We start from the raw sequence: 19,566 nt of genomic DNA, 5'->3' as shown, positions 1-19,566 counted from the left end.
ACGAACGAGTGTAGTGTAAGCTGTCTCTTTAGTGGACTTGTTGCATCTTCTAAGTGTCCTACCAATGAAACGCAACCTTTGGCTCGCCTTCCCCACAATATTATCTATGTGGTCTTTCCAACTGAAGTTGTACGTAATTTTAACACCCAGGTACTTAGTTGAATTGACAGCCTTGAGAATTGTACTATTTTTCGAGTAATCCAATTCCAACGGATTTCTTTTGGAACTCATGTGGATCACCTCACACTTTTCGTTATTTAGCGTCAACTGCCACCTGCCACACCATACAGAAATCTTTTCTAAATCGCTTTGCAACTGATACTGGTCTTCGGATGACCTTACTGGACGGTAAATTACAGCACCATCTGCGAACAACCTAAGAGAACTGCTCAGATTGTCACCCAGGTCATTTATATAGAACAGGAACAGCAGAGGTCCCAGGACGCTTCCCTGGGGAACACCTGATATCACTTCAGTTTTACTCGATGATTTGCCGTCTATTACTACGAAATGCGACCTTCCTGACAGGAAATCACGAATCCAGTCGCACAACTGAGACGATACCCCATAGGCCCGCAGCTTGATTAGAAGTCGCTTGTGAGGAACTGTGTCAAAAGCTTTCCGGAAATCTAGAAATACGGAATCAACTTGAAACCCCCTGTCGATAGCGGCCATTACTTCGTGCGAATAAAGAGCTAGCTGCGTTGCACAAGAACGATGTTTTCTGAAACCATGCTGATTACGTATCAATAGATCGTTCCCTTCGAGGTGATTCATAATGTTTGAATACAGTATCGCAGTAGAGGTCTTGATTCACCAATGTACGAAGCGTGTTTTTTAGGTAAGTACCGTTTTGAATTTTAAAAAAGACTTGCTAAGATATCTCATTAATTTTATTTTTACATGAATTAATCTACACTACTGGCCATTAAAATTGATACACCAAGAAGAAATGCAGATGATAAACGGGTATTCATTGGTCAAACATATTTTACTAGAACTGACATGTGATTACATTTTCACGCAATTTGGGTGCATAGATCCTGAGAAATCAGTACCCAGAACAACCACCTCTGGCCGTAATAACGGCCTTAATACTTCTGGCCATTGAGTCAAACAGAGCTTGGATGGCGGTCAACACGATACCACAGTTCATCAAGAGTAGTGACTGCCGTATTGTGACGAGCCAGTTGCTCAGCTACCATTCACCAGACGTTTTCAATTGGTGAGCGATCTGGAGAATGTACTGGCCAGGGCAGTAGTCGAGCATTTTCTGTATCCAGAAAGGCCCGTACGGGACCTACAACATGCGGTCGTGCATAATCCTGCTGAAATGTAGGGTTTCTCAGGGATCGAATGAAGGGTAGAACCACGGGTCGTAACACATCTCAAATGTAACGTCCACTGTTCAAAGTGCCGTCAATGTGAACAAGAGGTGATCGAGACGTGTAACCAATGGCACCCCATTCCATCACGCCGAGCGATACGCCAGTATGGCGATGACGAATACACGCATCCAATGTACGTTCACCGCGATGTCGCCAAACACGGATGTGACCATCATGATGCTGTAAGCAGAATCTGGATTCATCCGAAAAAATGACGTTTTTCCATTCGTGAAACCAGGTTCGTCGTTGAGTACACCACCGCAGGTGCTCATGTCTGTGATGCAGCATCAAGGGTAACCGTAGCTATGGTCTCTGAGCTGATAGTCCATGCTGCTGCAAAAGTCGTCGAACTGTTCGTGCAAATGGTTGTTGTCTTGCAAACGCCCCCATCTGTTGACTCAGGGATCGGAACGTGGCTGCACTATCCGTTACAGCCATGCGGATAAGATGCCTGTCATCTCGACTGCTAGTGATACGAGGCCATTGGGATCCAGCACGGCGTTCCGTGTTACCCTCCTGAACCCTCCGATTCCATATTCTGCTAACAGTCATTGGATCTCGACCAACGCGAGCAGCAATGTCGCGATACGAGAAACCGCAATCGCGATGGGCTACAATCCGACATTTATCAAAGTCGGAAACGTGATGGTACGCATTTCTCCTCCTTACACGAGGCATCACAGCAACGTTTCACCAGGCAACGCCGGTCAACTGCTGTTTGTGTATGAGAAATCGGTTGGAAACTTTCAGCACGTTGTAGGTGTCGCCACCGGCGCCAAACTTGTGTGAATGCTCTGGAAAGCTAATCATTTGCATATCACAGCATCTTCTTCCTGTCGGTTAAATTTCGCGTCTGTAGCACGTCATCTTCGTGGTGTAGCAATTTTAATGGCCAGTAGTGTACTTTTGCACATAATTTCCGTCAATATTGAGGCACTTGTCACAACGTTTTACCAGTTTTTGAATACCCTCCTCATAGAAGTCTGCCGCATGACTTGTTAACCACCGCATCACCACTGTTTTGTCTTCGTCATCATCTTGAAGACGCTGACCGCCCAGGTGTTTCTTCAAGTGCAGGAACAGATGATAGTCACTGGGCACAAGATCTGGGCTGTACGGAGGATGATCTAGGGTTTCCCATCGAAAATATGTGATGAGATCTTTGGTCTGCGCAAAATTTTCGGTAATTCAAGTGCTCGGTCACAATGCCATACAAAACACTGCGAGAAACATTAGGAAAGTCATCCTGCAAGGAGGAAATCGTAAAGCGTCTGTTTTCTCTCACCTTGTTGTCCACTTCCTGCACCAAACTTTCATTAACTACCGAAGGACGCCCACTCCTTTGTTCATGATGCACATTTGTGCGGCCATCTCTAAATGCTCTCACCCACTTTCTTACCATTCCATCACTCATAATGTTTTCTCCGTAAACTGCACAGATATCACGATGAATATCGATCGCTTTTAGGCCTTTAGCACTAAGAAATCTTATAACAGCCCGTACTTCACAGTCGGTGAGAATCACGATTATCGGAGGTATCTTTAACACTCAGTACACAACGTAAACAAGGAAGAATCAGACTGTAATGGCGTCAGTGCGTAGATTAAGGTACAGGCTTTCACGTAAAAATAAAATTATTGAGATATCTAAGCACGTCTTTTTTTAATTTCAAAACGTTACTTACTTAAAAAACACGCCTCCCATGTCGAATTGCTGATTTATTATCTGTGCAGGGCGATTCAAAAAGAAACAACAGATTTCTGTTCTTTATTACAGACAAACTATGAAAGATAGAAACACATTGCGCACATCACTGGATAGAAGAAGGTTCAAAGTTTTATGTTCGCAAAGACACTGGGGTATAACTCAACATGAGCACCATGCGTTGCTCGAGAAACGTTGAAATGGTAGTCCATTTCATTCCATACACGAATCAACAGGTACTTGTTTACTGATTCGACAGCTTCAATAGTTTGATTTTTCAGCTCTTGAAGAGTAGCTGCCATTGGTGGGACAAAGACTCTGTCCTTTATACATACCCACAGAAAAAAATCGCAAGGTGTGAAGTCTGGTGACCTGGGACGCCAAAAGCAATGAACATCTTGTTGTCTACCTCCTCCAATCCAACGTGTTGTCAAGATGACGTCGCATCTCGAGGCGCAAGTGAGGCGGGGACCCGTCATGCATAAAAAATGAAATCCTTTGAATCTTCGTGAAATTGAGGAAACAACCAGTTTTGCAGCATGTCTCATTCAAAATTCCCCAAAACACTGAGGTCCATAAACTTTGTGAACAGTAACGGCCCAAAAACATTCAGTTTCGGTGAGTTTCTTTCATATTTGACGAGGACTGTCTCCCAAATTCTTACATTATGACGGTTTACTTTGCCCAGTACATAAAACGTCGAATCGTCCGAAAAAATGAGTCATTCGCAAAAAGCGTCCTCTGCTATATCCTGGAGAAATAAAACCCAAAATTCGTGGCTTCTGTTATGGTCGTCGAGACGCAACTGCTGTAGTAACTGGAACTTAACAAAGTTTCATACGCAGGCATCATTTCAGAACACTCCTCATCGTTGTTGTGTGTGTCAGTCCACATTGTCAAAAGCTTCCTCTAAATCTACATATGCCGTAAATTTAGGTTTGCTATCAACCTGTCTTCTAAGATAAGTCGTGGGACCAGTACCGCCGCGCATGTACGAGGATAAGTCAATTATTATCCGCAAAGTAGTTATAAAATTTTATTGTAATCAAATAGGAAATTTACAAGAACATCATTTTTCGACATAGTCTCCTTGATTTTCAGCGCACTTGGTCCATCGATGCACAAGCTTCCTGATGCCCTCATAAAATAAGGTTCTCAGTTGAGCTGCGAGTCAGGAATGCACCGCTTCTTTGACTGTTTCGCCCGATTAAAAAACGACGACCCCTTAATGCCTGTTTGAATGGATCACGCAAGTGATAGAAGGGGCAAGATAGGGACTGTATCGAGGATGATCCAGTACTTCAAATTTGAGTTTCTGGAGTGTTTCAGCAGTGTGGGCAGCAGTATGCGGACGGGCATTGTCGTGCAACAACACAACACCTTTTGACAGCAATCCTCGGCTTTAGCCTGGCAGTAGGCCTCTCACTGTAACGTACGCTGTTTATTGTTGTGCCCCTTTCCCCATAACGTTCCAGTACTGGACCTTGTGCGTCCCAAAAAACCGTAAGCATCAGTTTTCCTGCGGACGGTTGGGTCTTGAACTTTTTCTTGCTCTGCGAATTTGGATGTTTCCATTCCATACCCTGCCGTTTACTCTCCGGTTCGTAATGATGGATCCATGTTTCGTCACCAGTAATGATCCTGTGTAAGAAGTTGTGCCTTTCGTTACCATAGCGATCTGAATGTTTTTGCAGATGTCCAAGCGCGTTTGTTTATGCAACTGTGTGAGTTGTTTTGGGACCCATCTTGCACAAACTTTGTGAAACCCAAGTCTGTTATGGATGATTTCGTAGACAGAACCGTGACTAATTTGCAGAAGATGTGCCACTTCGTCAATAGTTAATCGTCTGTCTAAGAGAATCATTTCACGTGAACGGTCAATGTTTCTTTCATTTGTGGCGGTAAACGGTCGTCGAACTCCTTCATCGTGCGTAACACTTGTGCGACCATTTTGGAATTTTTCAGTCCATTTGTAGACACTCCGTTGTGGCAAAACACTGTTCCCGTACTGTACCGAAAGTCTTCGATGAATTTCGAGCGCTAATACGCCTTCCGACCACAAAAAACAGATCACTGAACGTTGCTCTTCCTTGGCGCAAATAGACAGAGGAGCAGCCATGATTAACAGCACGGCAGCGATAACGAAACTAATCTAGCAGCTTGAAAATTGCAAAGATATAACAACAAGTAAACAGAGCATGCGTCATCAATGTAAAACGACAGTACTACCAAAATAAACAAAAATATAACTAAATTGCGGATAGTAATTGACTTACCCTCGTACCTACATTTCTCCGGAACCGAACTGATCTTCTCGAGGCCGGGTTCTACCAGTTTTTCCGTTCTTCAGTAAATAATTTGTCCAGTATTTTGCATCTCGACTTATTAAACTGATGGTCGGTAATATCTGAACTTGTCAGTACCTGCATTCTTTAGATTTGAAATAATTTCGTTCTTATGAAAGTCTCAGGGTCCTTCTCCTGTCGCATATATCTCGCATACCATTTGGAACAGTTTTGTCGTGCCTGGTTCTCCCAAGGCTACCGGGAATTCCGAGGGAGCGTCGGCAACTTCAGGGGTCTTGTTTCCACTTGCACCCTTTAGTTCTTTGTCAAATTCTTCTCCCAGTAGCATGTCTCAGCTATCTTCATTTACTTCCTCTTCTGTATTGATAATATTGTCTTCAAGTTCATTCCCCCTATGTGATCCTTCTATATATTCATTCCACATTTCAACTTTCCCTTCTTTGCTTGGTATATGTTTGCTATCTGAGCTCTTTGTATGCATACGGCTGCTTCACTGTTCTCCTAAGGCCTCTTTAATTTTCCTACAACTGCATGTACACTGAAACGCCAAACGTATACGCAAATGTATTCAAACACAGAGATATGTAAACAGGCAGAATACGGCGCTGCAGTCGCCAACGCCTATACAACAAGAGTCTGATGCAGTTGACAGATCTGTTACTGCTGCTACAATGGCAGGTTATCAAGATTCAGGTGAGTTTGAATTTGGTGTTACACTCGGCGCACGAGCGATGGGACACAGCATCTCCGAGGTTGCGATGAATTGGGGGTTTTCCCGTACGACCATTTCACGAGTGTACCGTGAATATCAGGAATCCGGTACAACATCAAACCTCCGACATTGTTGCGGCCGAAAAAAGATCCTGCAAGAACGGGACCAACGACGACTGAAGAGAATCGTTCAACGTGACAGAAGTGCAGCCCTTCTGCAAACTGCTGCAGATTTCAATGCTGGGCCATCAACAAGTGTCAGCGTGCGAATCATTCAACTAAACATCATAGATATGGGCGTTCGGAGCCGAAACCCACTCGAGTACCCTTGATGACTGCACGACACAAAGCTTTACGCCTCGCCTAGGCCCGTCAACACTGACCTTGGGCTGTTGATGGCTGGAAACATGGGCCTGGTCGGACGAGTCTCGCTTCAAATTGTATCGAGCGGATGGACGTGTACCGGTATGAAGACAACCTCATAAACCCATGGAGCCTGCGAGTCAGCAGGGGACTGTTCAAGCTGGTGGAGGCTATGTAATGGTGTGGGGCTTGTGCAGTTGGAGTGGTATGGGATCCCTGATACGTCTAGATAAGACTCTGACAGGTGACACGTACGTAACCATTCTGTCTGATCACCTGCATCCATTCCTGTCCATGGTGCATTCCGACGGACTTGGGCAATCCGAGCAGTCCATAATTGCTAGAGTGGCTCCAGGAACACTCTTCTGAGTTTAAACACTTCCGCTGGCCACCAAGCTCCCCAGACATGAACGCTATTGAACATATCTGGGATGTCCTGCAACGTGCTATTCAGATGAGATCTCCAACCCCTCGTACTCTTACGGATTTATGGACAGCTGTGCCGGATTCATGGGTTCAGTTCCCTCCAGGATTACTTCAGACATTTGTCGAGTCCATGCCATGTCGTGTTGAGGCACTTCTTGCATGTTCGCGTCGGCAATACACGGTATTAGGCAGGTGCACCAGTTCCTTTGGCTCTTCAGTGTATCTTTCCCCTAGTGCCAGCAGGAGTGGCCGAGCGGTTCTAGGCGCTATAGTCTGGAACCGCGCGACCGCTACGGTCGCAGGTTCGAATCCTGCCTCGGGCATGGATGTGTGTGATGTCCTTAGGTTAGTTAGGTTTAAGTAGCTCTAAGTTCTAGGGGACTGATGACCACAGCAGTTAAGTCTCATAGTGCTCAGAGCCCTGAGAGTGTTTCCCTTAGTCAGGCATGCTTCTACAGGCTACTTAGCCATTTTACTTCTTCTGTCACTCTCGTTTTTAGACGTCTGTATTCCTGATTACTTGTTTCATTTGGTGCATTATTATGTTTTGTTCTTTGGTCAATTAAATTCATTTTCTCCTGTGGTATCAGCGTATTTTCACTAGACGTTGTTCGTTTACCTATTCGCTCATCTGCTGCCTTCATATTTCAAAGCTTCCCATTCGTCTTCTATTGTATTCCTTTTCCCTGCTTCAGTAAACCGTTGTCTAACGCTCGCTATGAAACTCAATAGCCTCCAGCTCCTTCAATTTATCCATTTATCCATTGCCTTAATTTTCTAACTTTCTGCGATTTCTTCAGTTTTAATCTGCAGTTCATAATCCAAATATTATGTTTAGAGTCCACTTCTGGTCCTGGAGATGTTTTGCAGTGTACAATCTGTTTGAGAAAATTCTTCCATTGTGTTCACATCTTTTCCAGGTATACAATCTTGTCACGTCGACGGCTCCAAGTGTTAACATTGTAAACCCTAAAATGGCCAGACTGAGTTATGATCTTAACCAGAATTATTACTTCAGTATTTTTCTCCTGTATAAAAATCATATCTCTAGCACCGCAACTTAAACAGCAGTAGCAATCTTCAGGATATCGTAAGTCGTCTAAGGAACTCATTCATCGATGGAAAGAATCTCAAGTTACTGGGAGAATAGTAACGCAGTTAACATCATAACTGTAGTTACGATGTTTGTACTGGCAAAGTGAGCGATGTTAATGTTCCCCGCTATTACTGTAAGTTCGGAGCACTGTCATTTTGCTTGTAGTCAATAATACCCATGCCGATTATACACGTGGTCATCAGTACGCGTATAACCAGTCATTTCGCATAGAAAAATAATTGATAAATAGCTGCATGAACGGGTTAGAAGTTTGACACAAAGTTTTTGTAACTGGTATCAGTTAGTAAGTTCTTAACTATTACGTACTCAAGTCGAACATTAAAAATAACGAGCATGGTTCCCAACCCAGTGAATACTTTTGAACGTAGGTACTCATTTTTCTCTTGTATGAACGAAAATAAAGAAGAGAATTTCGTGTAGATAACTGAAAACATGAAATAGCCCAGAAATTCTGTAGATAGTAATATATACCTGTGTTAAATACAAATTAAGGATAGTTTTCATAATTTGTTGGCTGCATAGTACTATTTAGCGCCACAAATAATAATCTGTGTTGTCGCAGCAATAATTATCATTTGAAGCCTCCCGTTTCTTTCTACAGCGGAGATAAGGGTAAACAAGAGAGAATCGTTTACCACTGATCCTGGAGGCTGTAGTCCTGGTTTCCAAATGATCGCCACAATAATAGCACAGAGGTAGTATCAAAAGGCAAGATTATTGACGTATTTCATGTGCATTATTGCATCAAGATAATACCAATTATTAGTTTCGTTGATTCCAACTGTTCTTAGAGGATTTTTGTTTTTGTACAGCTGAAGTGGTGACAACGGGAAAGAGGGCAAAAATTAATAATTTCTCATGTTTCGGTAATAGTGATGGCTCTGTTGCTGATCCTGATTTTGCTGTCACAACGGGTGACTGTTTATCAAGCAGGTGTCATCAGGAGGAGCAAAAGAGAACACGGGCGAAAGGGAAACATAAGTAAGACTAGGGTAAAGGTTTTTGTAGCGCACGTATTTCGGGAAAGAGTATAATTTTTGTTGCGGAAGAGAAATCCTTTCAATCTGATGGGCAGTTGCAACACACTCCTCACAAGACACTGTTAGAACACGACGATGCTCAAGTAATGAAAGGGAGGTCCGTAAAAGGAGACAGAAAGTAGAGCGAAGGAGTCCCTCAGCAGATGTTTGGCACATAAAGGCTGAAAGAGTGCTGAAATCGAAGCAAGATTAATGAAGCCTGGATGGGATCCCGACTTATGCCGACTGAAATGTCATAATAAATTAACCCAAGAAAACAGGCAGGATATTTTTGAGCAGTTTTGGCAGATGGGAGATTACAGCAGACAGCGAGAAGTCACCGGTCGACATGTGAAAAATGTTAGTAAAAAAATTATTGAATCAAGAAGAAAAATTTCAAGACTGTATTTTCCAACAGTTGACGTGCCAGAAAATTTTTCTGCACATCCTCTCTAATACAGATATGTGGGTGAAGACTGCCAAGGAAAAACCAGGAGCAGATGGAATTTTGTCTCGTAATATGAGACGAAAGCATTCCAGAAGTGGGAGTACAACACAGCCTGAAATAAAGCAGTCAGTCCGAGAGCATATAAACAGCTTTCCTTGTGTAGAGCCGGCCGTGGTGACCGAGCTGTTCTAGGCACTTCAGTCTGGAACCGCGCGACTGCTACGGTCGCACGTTCGAATTCTGCCTCGGGCATGGATGTGTATGATGTTCTTAGGTTAGTTAGGTTTAAGTAGTTCTAAGTCCCATAGTGCTCAGAGCCATTTGAACCATTTTGAACCCTGTGTAAAGTCACGTTCCACAAGGAAAGGAACAAGCAGAAAACACAATGCCCAACTAAGCACTGCAAAGAAGCACAGAACGGACCAAGAATGGTTCAAGGAATGTAAATATATATCCTTGAATCCTGCCACATTAAGGCAATATACTGATATATTCAAGCAAGAATATAATTTGTCATTCCTTCGGCCTAAAAGGGGTAAGTGTGAACTATGCGAACTTTACCACCGGAGAGCAGAAAACAAAGTTGGTGGGGAAATACGCCTCTCATATTGCAAATAAAGCGTTAGGGAACTGAAAGAAAAAGACAAAATCACTCCAATTTCATACTACACTCCTGGAAATGGAAAAAAGAACACATTGACACCGGTGTGTCAGACCCACCATACTTGCTCCGGACACTGCGAGAGGGCTGTACAAGCAATGATCACACGCACGGCACAGCGGACACACCAGGAACCGCGGTGTTGGCCGTCGAATGGCGCTAGCTGCGCAGCATTTGTGCACCGCCGCCGTCAGTGTCAGCCAGTTTGCCGTGGCATACGGAGCTCCATCGCAGTCTTTAACACTGGTAGCATGCCGCGACAGCGTGGACGTGAACCGTATGTGCAGTTGACGGACTTTGAGCGAGGGCGTATAGTGGGCATGCGGGAGGCCGGGTGGACGTACCGCCGAATTGCTCAACACGTGGGGCGTGAGGTCTTCACAGTACATCGATGTTGTCGCCAGTGGTCGGCGGAAGGTGCACGTGCCCGGCGACCTGGGACCGGACCGCAGCGACGCACGGATGCACGCCAAGACCGTAGGATCCTACGCAGTGCCGTAGGGGACCGCACCGCCACTTCCCAGCAAATTAGGGACACTGTTGCTCCTGGGGTATCGGCGAGGACCATTCGCAACCGTCTCCATGAAGCTGGGCTACGGTCCCGCACACCGTTAGGCCGTCTTCCGCTCACGCCCCAACATCGTGCAGCCCGCCTCCAGTGGTGTCGCGACAGGCGTGAATGGAGGGACGAATGGAGACGTGTCGTCTTCAGCGATGAGAGTCGCTTCTGCCTTGGTGCCAATGATGGTCGTACGCGTGTTTGGCGCCGTGCAGGTGAGCGCCACAATCAGGACTGCATACGACCGAGGCACACAGGGCCAACACCCGGCATCATGGTGTGGGGAGCGATCTCCTACACTGGCCGTACACCACTGGTGATCGTCGAGGGGACACTGAATAGTGCACGGTACATCCAAACCGTCATCGAACCCATCGTTCTACCATTCCTAGACCGGCAAGGGAACTTGCTGTTCCAACAGGACAATGCACGTCCGCATGTATCCCGTGCCACCCAACGTGCTCTAGAAGGTGTAAGTCAACTACCCTGGCCAGCAAGATCTCCGGATCTGTCCCCCATTGAGCATGTTTGGGACTGGATGAAGCGTCGTCTCACGCGGTCTGCACGTCCAGCACGAACGCTGGTCCAACTGAGGCGCCAGGTGGAAATGGCATGGCAAGCCGTTCCACAGGACTACATCCAGCATCTCTACGATCGTCTCCATGGGAGAATAGCAGCCTGCATTGCTGCGAAAGGTGGATATACACTGTACTAGTGCCGACATTGTGCATGCTCTGTTGCCTGTGTCTATGTGCCTGTGGTTCTGTCAGTGTGATCATGTGATGTATCTGACCCCAGGAATGTGTCAATAAAGTTTCCCCTTCCTGGGAAAATGAATTCACGGTGTTCTTATTTCAATTTCCAGGAGTGTATTTCATTATCCGCGTACATTTCGATCTGCAGAAAGAGTTAGCAATTCTCATTCTGTTATGAGCCTTTATTACTACAAACAATATTCCACCTTCAGTTTCACAGTATACGGGAAAGTATATGGGAAATAATGGAGGCAGTGCTGCGTTTGGCATGAGGCTATTGCCTGTCGTGGTCCATATGAAATAGCCAGCTGTCTTTACCATTTCTTACAGACGCAAGCTGGAGAAGGTGGCAAAACATTCAAACTCTACTCGAATAGCTGCGGAAGGCAAAATAGGACCAGATTACTATTTTATATTTTTGTGATTGCGTCTGTTAAATTGGGAATATCAACCATTCATCGATTTCTAGAACATGGGCACTCTCATTATGAAGTTGATTCAGTGCACGCACTGATCGAAAGAAGAATGAAGAACCAATCTGTGTACGTTGCGGATCAGTGGTCACCTTAATTAGAATGAATAAGGTAACCGACAAGCCACAGACAGTTAACGAAATGAGTCAGCACTTACTATAAGACATCAAGAGAGTGGTACAGAGGTAACAATTGATGTACGATACCAATAAACTTAACGTGATGTGGAGTAAAGTAGGGGAAATTGCTGTCTTAGCAGGACGAAAATACACTCACCAGGGAGAAGCAAAGTGTATCTTTGTCCAGAAGCGATCTAGAGGAAAGACGCTATCACCCTGCGACGTCCTATTACAGGCATATCAAGGGTTCCTGCCGAACAGCGACCAGAATTTGAAGGATCTCTTGTCCTTATGCAACAGCAAGTGCATCCCAACTGCTTATCATCAGTTTTATGAAACCCTGGCTTCAACACAGACCGGCACATCAAAACATACCGATGGTGATGTATCAAGTGCTATGAATGAGGATCCCTCATGGGAAGAGCATAAGAACGTCAACATACATTACTATCTCAGTTTTTGTTCTGATAACGCTGTTGTATGACTAATTACGATAGAAATATGCAGTATGTTTTTCTAGAGAAAAACATCGTAAGCTCACAAACTCCGCCGGCCGCGGTGGTCTCGCGGTTCTAGGCGCGCAGTCCGGAACCGTGCGACTGCTACGGTCGCAGGTTCGAATCCTGCCTCGGGCATGGATGTGTGTGATGTCCTTAGGTTAGTTAGGTTTAAGTAGTTCTAAGTTCTAGGGGACTTATGACCACAGCAGTTGAGTCCCATAGTGCTCAGAGCCATTTGAACCATTTTGAACTCACAAACTCCGTGTCTGAAAATAGGTAGAACGTGTTACTACAGGATATTTAAATCCCTTCATTTGTATCAGTTTATCTCTGAAGTTTCAATAAAACTGAGATAAATTTGGGTTTATACTGTTAATTTTAAACTTCTTTTGGTTCCCCTGTAAAACTAACAATTTGGATTTACGATATTAATACTTGGAACGGTTGACATGACCCTGGAGCCAAGTATTAGCGATGATTAAATTATGGTCTGTACGAAATGCACCAGGTGGCGTTCTGTTTTATTCTTTTCCCCTTTTCATGTTATCCAATTGTGTTTCGTTCTCTTCATTTTACTACTGTCGAATTCCAGTACCACATCGCAGTTAAATTTTCGACCCCCTTTACTATCTGAATAATTTCTTTTATCTCATCATTCATTCTTTCAATCACTTCATCAACTATGGAGGTAGTTGCCATATAAACTTGTACTACTGTGGTGAGTGTGACCTTCGTGTCTATCTTGGCTGTTCACAGCACATTACCTGCATTCCTATTTTGTTATTCATTACTACATTACTCTTATTTGACTTTGTAATTACAGACCTGTACTAACCTGGCCAGAAGTCCTGTTCTTCCTGTCATCGAACTACATCTAACTCCAATATATCCATCTCCCGTTTTAAATTCTCTAATTTACCTACCCCATTCCACACTCCGAACCGTAGAATGCCACTATTGTTTCCTCCGATGACGACATCTTCCTAATAGTTCCCGCCTGGAGTTTCGAATGCGCTACTGTTTTACTGCCGGTATATTTCTTCCAAGAGGTTGCCATCATCAATGAGCCAAACAACAGACCTGCATGCTCTCGTGAAAAAATAATTACTGCAGTTTCCCGTTTCTTTCAACTGTTCGCAGTATCAGTACAACGTGTCCATGTTGGCAAGTTGGCTAATGCTACAAGGCCAGATTTCTCATTCCTCCAGATTGTTGCTCTTGCAACTATTGAAAAGGCTTCTGGTCCTCTTCCGGAATCACAGATTATTCTGGCCTCTCCACAAATACTCCATCGTTAGATGACATCTTCTAATCATCATGAGCTGCACTTGAAATGTTTATTAGCCAAACCGGTATTTGGTTGTATAACCCGTCTGTGCCCTGTCGTCTCGTTCTATGTTTTTACATCTTTGCCAACTGGTGCGAGCCGTCTCTTCCTAGTTGCCAGGTAGGGCCTCGGTGCTTTTTATTTGAGTCTTTGGTTGTAGTTTCTTGAGCGGGTTGTTGACCATATGGGCCGGCAGACTGTTGCTGTCGGTGAGACAGAGGCAAAAGGCACATGTGTCGTACGGTGAGCTATTCACGGAGCGATTGTCTAAGAGGCCGATGGTCGATAGAGTTCGATAGAGTGGTGTTGGTCGGCAATGCTTGGGCCCAATGTCCACGCAGCCGGTTTACCCTGAATTAAGGAGGCATAGTTGCTGATCTGGGTGTTGGAGTACTGTTCATTTTCTGGTGCCGTCTGTTCTGTCCTTTAGGGGTAAGGTACATGTTACTTGACTGACACATGTGCTCCCGTGTTGAAATTGCTGCCATTACGCTGAATTGCCTGTGGTTCTCCATCACTCTGTCTTAACAAATTCACCCTTTGGTGCCACTGTTTAAAATTATCTCAGTAGCATATTTCTATATTTTAAAATTTCTTTCAATTACAACTTGTTAAATACTTACTTATTTTCTCAGTTCCGCCTGAAATTAATTGTCACATCTTCTAGGCCGCCACGTGTGTTAGTGACCAATGAGGTCGAAACTGAGCCTTATTTGTGTTGGAAGTTGTTGCTTCCCTGATGTTCAAAAAAATGTTCAAATGTGTGTGAAATCTTATGGGATTAACTGCGAAGGTCATCAGTCCCTAAGCTTACACACTACTTAACCTGAATTATCCTAAGGACAAACACACACACCCATGCCCGAGGGAGGACTCGAACCTCCACGGGGAGCTTCCCTGATGTACCGACTATAAAACTGACTGCGGCTGTGGTAAGCAAACGCTAGTGGCCTAGTGTATCTTGGCTCATTTGGGTAATTAAGTTGTATAACTATGGCGCGATTTTGTCCCTTTCAAGAAAATTAGTATTTATTGTTTAAAATATATTACTATTGTAGATGTTTGAGTGTTAGTCCTCAAGATTTGCCTGTTACCTTTTAAGTCACTTAGGTTAATGTGTCTGAGTACCGTGTGATTTCCTAGTTGTTACATTAACTTGTTATATTTTATTGTGAGATTAACGAGTTAAACCTTTTAGTAATTCTTGTTGTAAAATTCTTGTAATACGTAAAGTTCTTGTCTTGGTCTCAGCAGTTTCATATTTTCTATGATTATTATGCATGAATCACATGAATTACTGCTTGCTTTCTCTCGCCTTCCGAGCTGTTCGTAGCTTTTGGAGGCGCTGCCTGGGGTGTTATCGGTTAGCAGCCGGTTCATCGGGCGGCCGTACTCTGTCCTCGTCGCCTGTGTACGTGTACGCGCGGAGGCGCGTCTCTTCACGTTTACCGTAGCCTCTGAGACGTTGCGGCCTTCCGGCTTGCTACGGCATCCCTCGCAAGTTGGATTTCTATCTCATAACAATCGGGCGTTAATGTAACCAGTAGTGCTCGTTATTCTAAACCATGTTATTCAGACCTGGCCTGACGTACCTGCCCTTTCCATGTTTTCCCTGTCTGAAGTTTGGTTTTTAACGTAATAGTTTTAATATTGGTTTAATGCTTAATTTGTTAAATGGTTTTTATTATTTTTTCACATCAATATCTCGAATAAGCCCAAGAGGCTTCTCTGATTGCTGAAATATTGGATAGTTGTGTTGATGCCTGATTTTTGTAAATTTCTGCTACTATACTTTTATAAGTTAGCTTCATTAATATTAAGCACCCGTTTGCCCAGCCAAATGTTGCAATTGTAATCTTTAGCATAGTTGCTGTCATTGTTTGCCCAGCGCCAAGTGCATGTTTGAGATCTACTTGGCTGTACTATTTGCTAGTTAGTTCTTCCTAAATTGGTGCATTTTATTCGTTTAAGTTAACTAATTAATCATCTATTTGTTCAACTGAAGGAATTTTGTAATAATTACCTGAATCATTTGTATTTTATTAGTGGTTTTGGTACCTGTGCAGTAAAACATTGTTGCTTTGTGAAGTAACAAATGACGTGTGATAAATGGCCTGCACTTTTCCCATATCCTTTTACATGTTTCCTCTACCTGTGGCGTCCACTGGCAATTCACCCTCGTCAGAGGCATCTGATAAAGAGGAACAAACAATTGTATATTCAGCTTGATGTGCGTCTACAAAGCAAACAACCATGTGGGTATCTAAAACCCAGTTACAACCATGTTGTAGAAATTGATTTACTTAGTTATTTGTTACGCTGCATCAGATCCCAACGACGATGGTTTACACTCCCGAATACGGTCTGGCTAATCAACATTTAAAGTGCAACTCATGGTGTTTAAAATATGTCCTTGAGCATCAAGCATTCAAGATATCTCTTCCATTTTGGCTGAACCTCCCTACGACTCTCTGTGTCGTTGAGGTAAGGAAGACACCCCACCATGAAATTTTTTGGTTTAAGAATGAAACTGGCAAAAATTTAGCGCAGGTAAAACCCAGAAGGCTGGAATTTTGACCAGTTTCGTCTTTGTTTGTTTTCAGCGTAAACTCGAATGCCTAGACCAACTGTAAGCAAATTTAGTACACATATGACGTGCTATGAGGGCAAGATTACTCTCGGGGTAAGACACCGTGTAAGTAAACGTTTTTGGGGATGGAGGAGGGGGGGGGGGGAGGGAGGGGTGACAACTGTGGAAGGACTCTAGCAGTTTTAACCTAACTTCGCATACATATCTTTTGCCATATGTATAGAAAATAAAAATGCAATCTGGCTGTGATACCTGGAAAATTCATAGTTGAGGTGAGGTTGTAAAAAGAAACATAACTTTCAAGCAAACTTGGTACTGTGAGTATAAGACACTTGTAGCATCCTAATAGTTAGGTATGAGGATGACAAGAGGATGAAACTTAAAAAGAATCGAAAGCGATGGACACTGATGTCGAACCCATAATTTCTGTGATCGGTGGGGTGGCTGTTGACAGGCACGTCATTTCATCCAGAGGGGTGGGATGGAGAGAGTGATCAGTGCTATTATTGAACCACGGCTACTGCTTACTTGCTACAGACTAGAAATTAGATCATCATGTTTCTACCTTGAGTTGCTCGCTTGAGGGTATTAAGAATTAATTTATTCTATCTCCTATGGGATAAATTAAAAAAAGTTTTTTAAAATAAATTTTGTGTTCCATTGTGTTGAATCTGTAAATGATTATAATTTGTGTACTATTCCTCTGCTGTAATATGCGTTTAAATAAAATTACTTTGATATTACGCTACAGATGGATGTGATTAGTTTTTCCCCATAATAACAGACTGGAACAACTAAGCAACCGAGCAGTCTCTCATAATCATAAAATATTTATGAAACAGTTCGCAGCTCTGCTCACACATATCTATTCAGGACTTAAGAACGAGGCTATGCATTAAACGTATCTCCATCTGTCGCACGTGTCATAAAAATTATAAACTAATACGAAGCCGGACACTGACTAATCTCCTGAAGATATTTTTTTTCATTCTAGGCAGGCCTTTGGCTATTAAACCCTACGCCCATCTCGTAAATTTTTAAGCCTGAGCCATGTTGATATGTAATCATTAAAAACCAATGCTGTATTTACTACATTATTTGCATTAAGGTCCTTTAAAAGAATGTAAACAGTAGGGATGAAATCAATGAAATGCAGTAACGCGCCGGCCGGAGTGGCCGAGCGGTTCTGGGCGCTACAGTCTGGAACCGCACGACTGCTACGGTCGCAGGTTCGAATCCTGCCTCGGGCATGGATGTGTGTGATGTCCTTAGGTTAGATAGGTTTAAGTAGTTCTAAGTCTAGGGGACTGATGACCTCAGATGTTAAGTCCCATAGTGCTCAGAGCCATTTGAACCATTTTCCAGTAACGCGAAATTATATCAGTGAAATCCGTCCAGAAATACAGAACCCACAGGGTCACAATAGGCTCCAGCCTGTGGTTCCAATCTGGATACCATGTTTATGGCGAGTAAGCCCCTAATGAATAAGACCATCCCACCTCAATGATTCCCCCCTCCCCCCGCCTCCCTCCAGCCCCAAACATACAATCTCACTTACATTATTCGTTAGTTGACTGTTCGTTAAAAAAGGGAGGCACATATAAATGATCCATGTGAACCCCGAATCGCATGGCGTCAGATCGTGTGTGAAAATGGAGGTCATACAAAACAAGGTCATCAACCCCAATCCAACGATTGGGTACAACGTCATTTAACCAATCACGTACTGGCTTATGACAGTGAAGCGGCGCACCATCTTGCAGCCAAATTAAGTTCTGTGGTTCAGCTTCTTCCAGTTGAGGAAAGAGCCATAGGTCTAACACATCAAATTAAGAAACACCAAAAAATGTAGACCCGTAAACTTTCCACCGGGATATTAAATTTAGGGCTGTCTCGTCTCAACTGCACCGGTTAGTGGGGAGTTGCTGGCCCAAAATATGCATATTATGAGTTTTCATGTTATGTGTTTTTCTTAAGTGAAATGTCGATTCATCACTGAAGAAGACACGATCCAGAAAATCTTCATCGTCATGCAGCAACATGAGGGCGGCAAAGTTGGCATGTAAACTGTAGTATGTAGGCTTTGATGCTTGTAACAACTGCAAATGGCAAGGACGGATTTGTAGCGTCTCCTTAAAAGTCAAAACACAGACGTCACCGAAACTGCTGATTCATAACTACCCTTCCGAACCAATTTCTTGGTGCATCGTGTGAAAGATTCTCACTCAGTCAGCGTCTTCTTCAGTCTCTCTCGGTCGTTCCATACTCTTCTCTTTGTGAACAGGTAAACAAAACAAAACTGCTTGATGTGCTTTTTATGACTGTAAGTCGAATATAAATGCTACAAAGCCTTAAAACCTGTATATTCAGTTTCACACATGCTGTATTACCGAGAAAAAAGATAACGAGCAATGAAATTCATTTTTTTAGCGTATGCTGGAATGTTGCCAAGACACTGAAAGATAAGGGGGAAAATAGAAGACGAAAACGTGGATAGGACCATAGAATCGTAAGAAACAGCTCTATCACTAACAGGAGCTTAGTGGCATTAGTTAAAGTCGACCAGTATCAATAAGGAAGCCAGAGGCAACAGATTTATTTTTTATTTTATTATTTTTTTAAACGTAGGTATACTACCTATGAATCTGCTGATCAAATATATTGTTCATGTGCCTGTTGTACACTCATTACTAATACCATGCTTAATTGATCGCCTCTTTTCATCTGCCACTCCAATATCCTACAATTATGTTGTAGTTACAATGAAATGAATACCCCTAGCTGCATACAGGCGTTGATATAAGTCAACAGGGACAGTTGAAAATGTGTGCCCCAAACCGGACTCGAACGCAGGATCTCCTACTTACATGGCAGACACTCTATCCATCTGAGCCACCGACCCACAGAGCATAGTGCGACTGCAGGGACTTATCTCTGGCACGCCTCCCGTGAGACCCACATTCCCAGCTTATTGTCCCGCACTATATTCATAGTGCCCTTGCCCATTATTACTCGCGGCGTTTTGCCGATTCTCGTAAGAGTTCGGGCACTGTTTGTGCATCAGCACAGAAGAAGATGGTCAAATGGTAGTTACTCATT

Source organism: Schistocerca nitens, chromosome 4 (assembly GCF_023898315.1).
Source record: "Schistocerca nitens isolate TAMUIC-IGC-003100 chromosome 4, iqSchNite1.1, whole genome shotgun sequence".
In the NCBI taxonomy this organism is placed as follows: Eukaryota; Metazoa; Arthropoda; class Insecta; order Orthoptera; family Acrididae; genus Schistocerca; species Schistocerca nitens.
The sequence above is the reverse complement of the archived record's forward strand: the minus strand, read 5'-3'. Positions refer to the sequence as shown.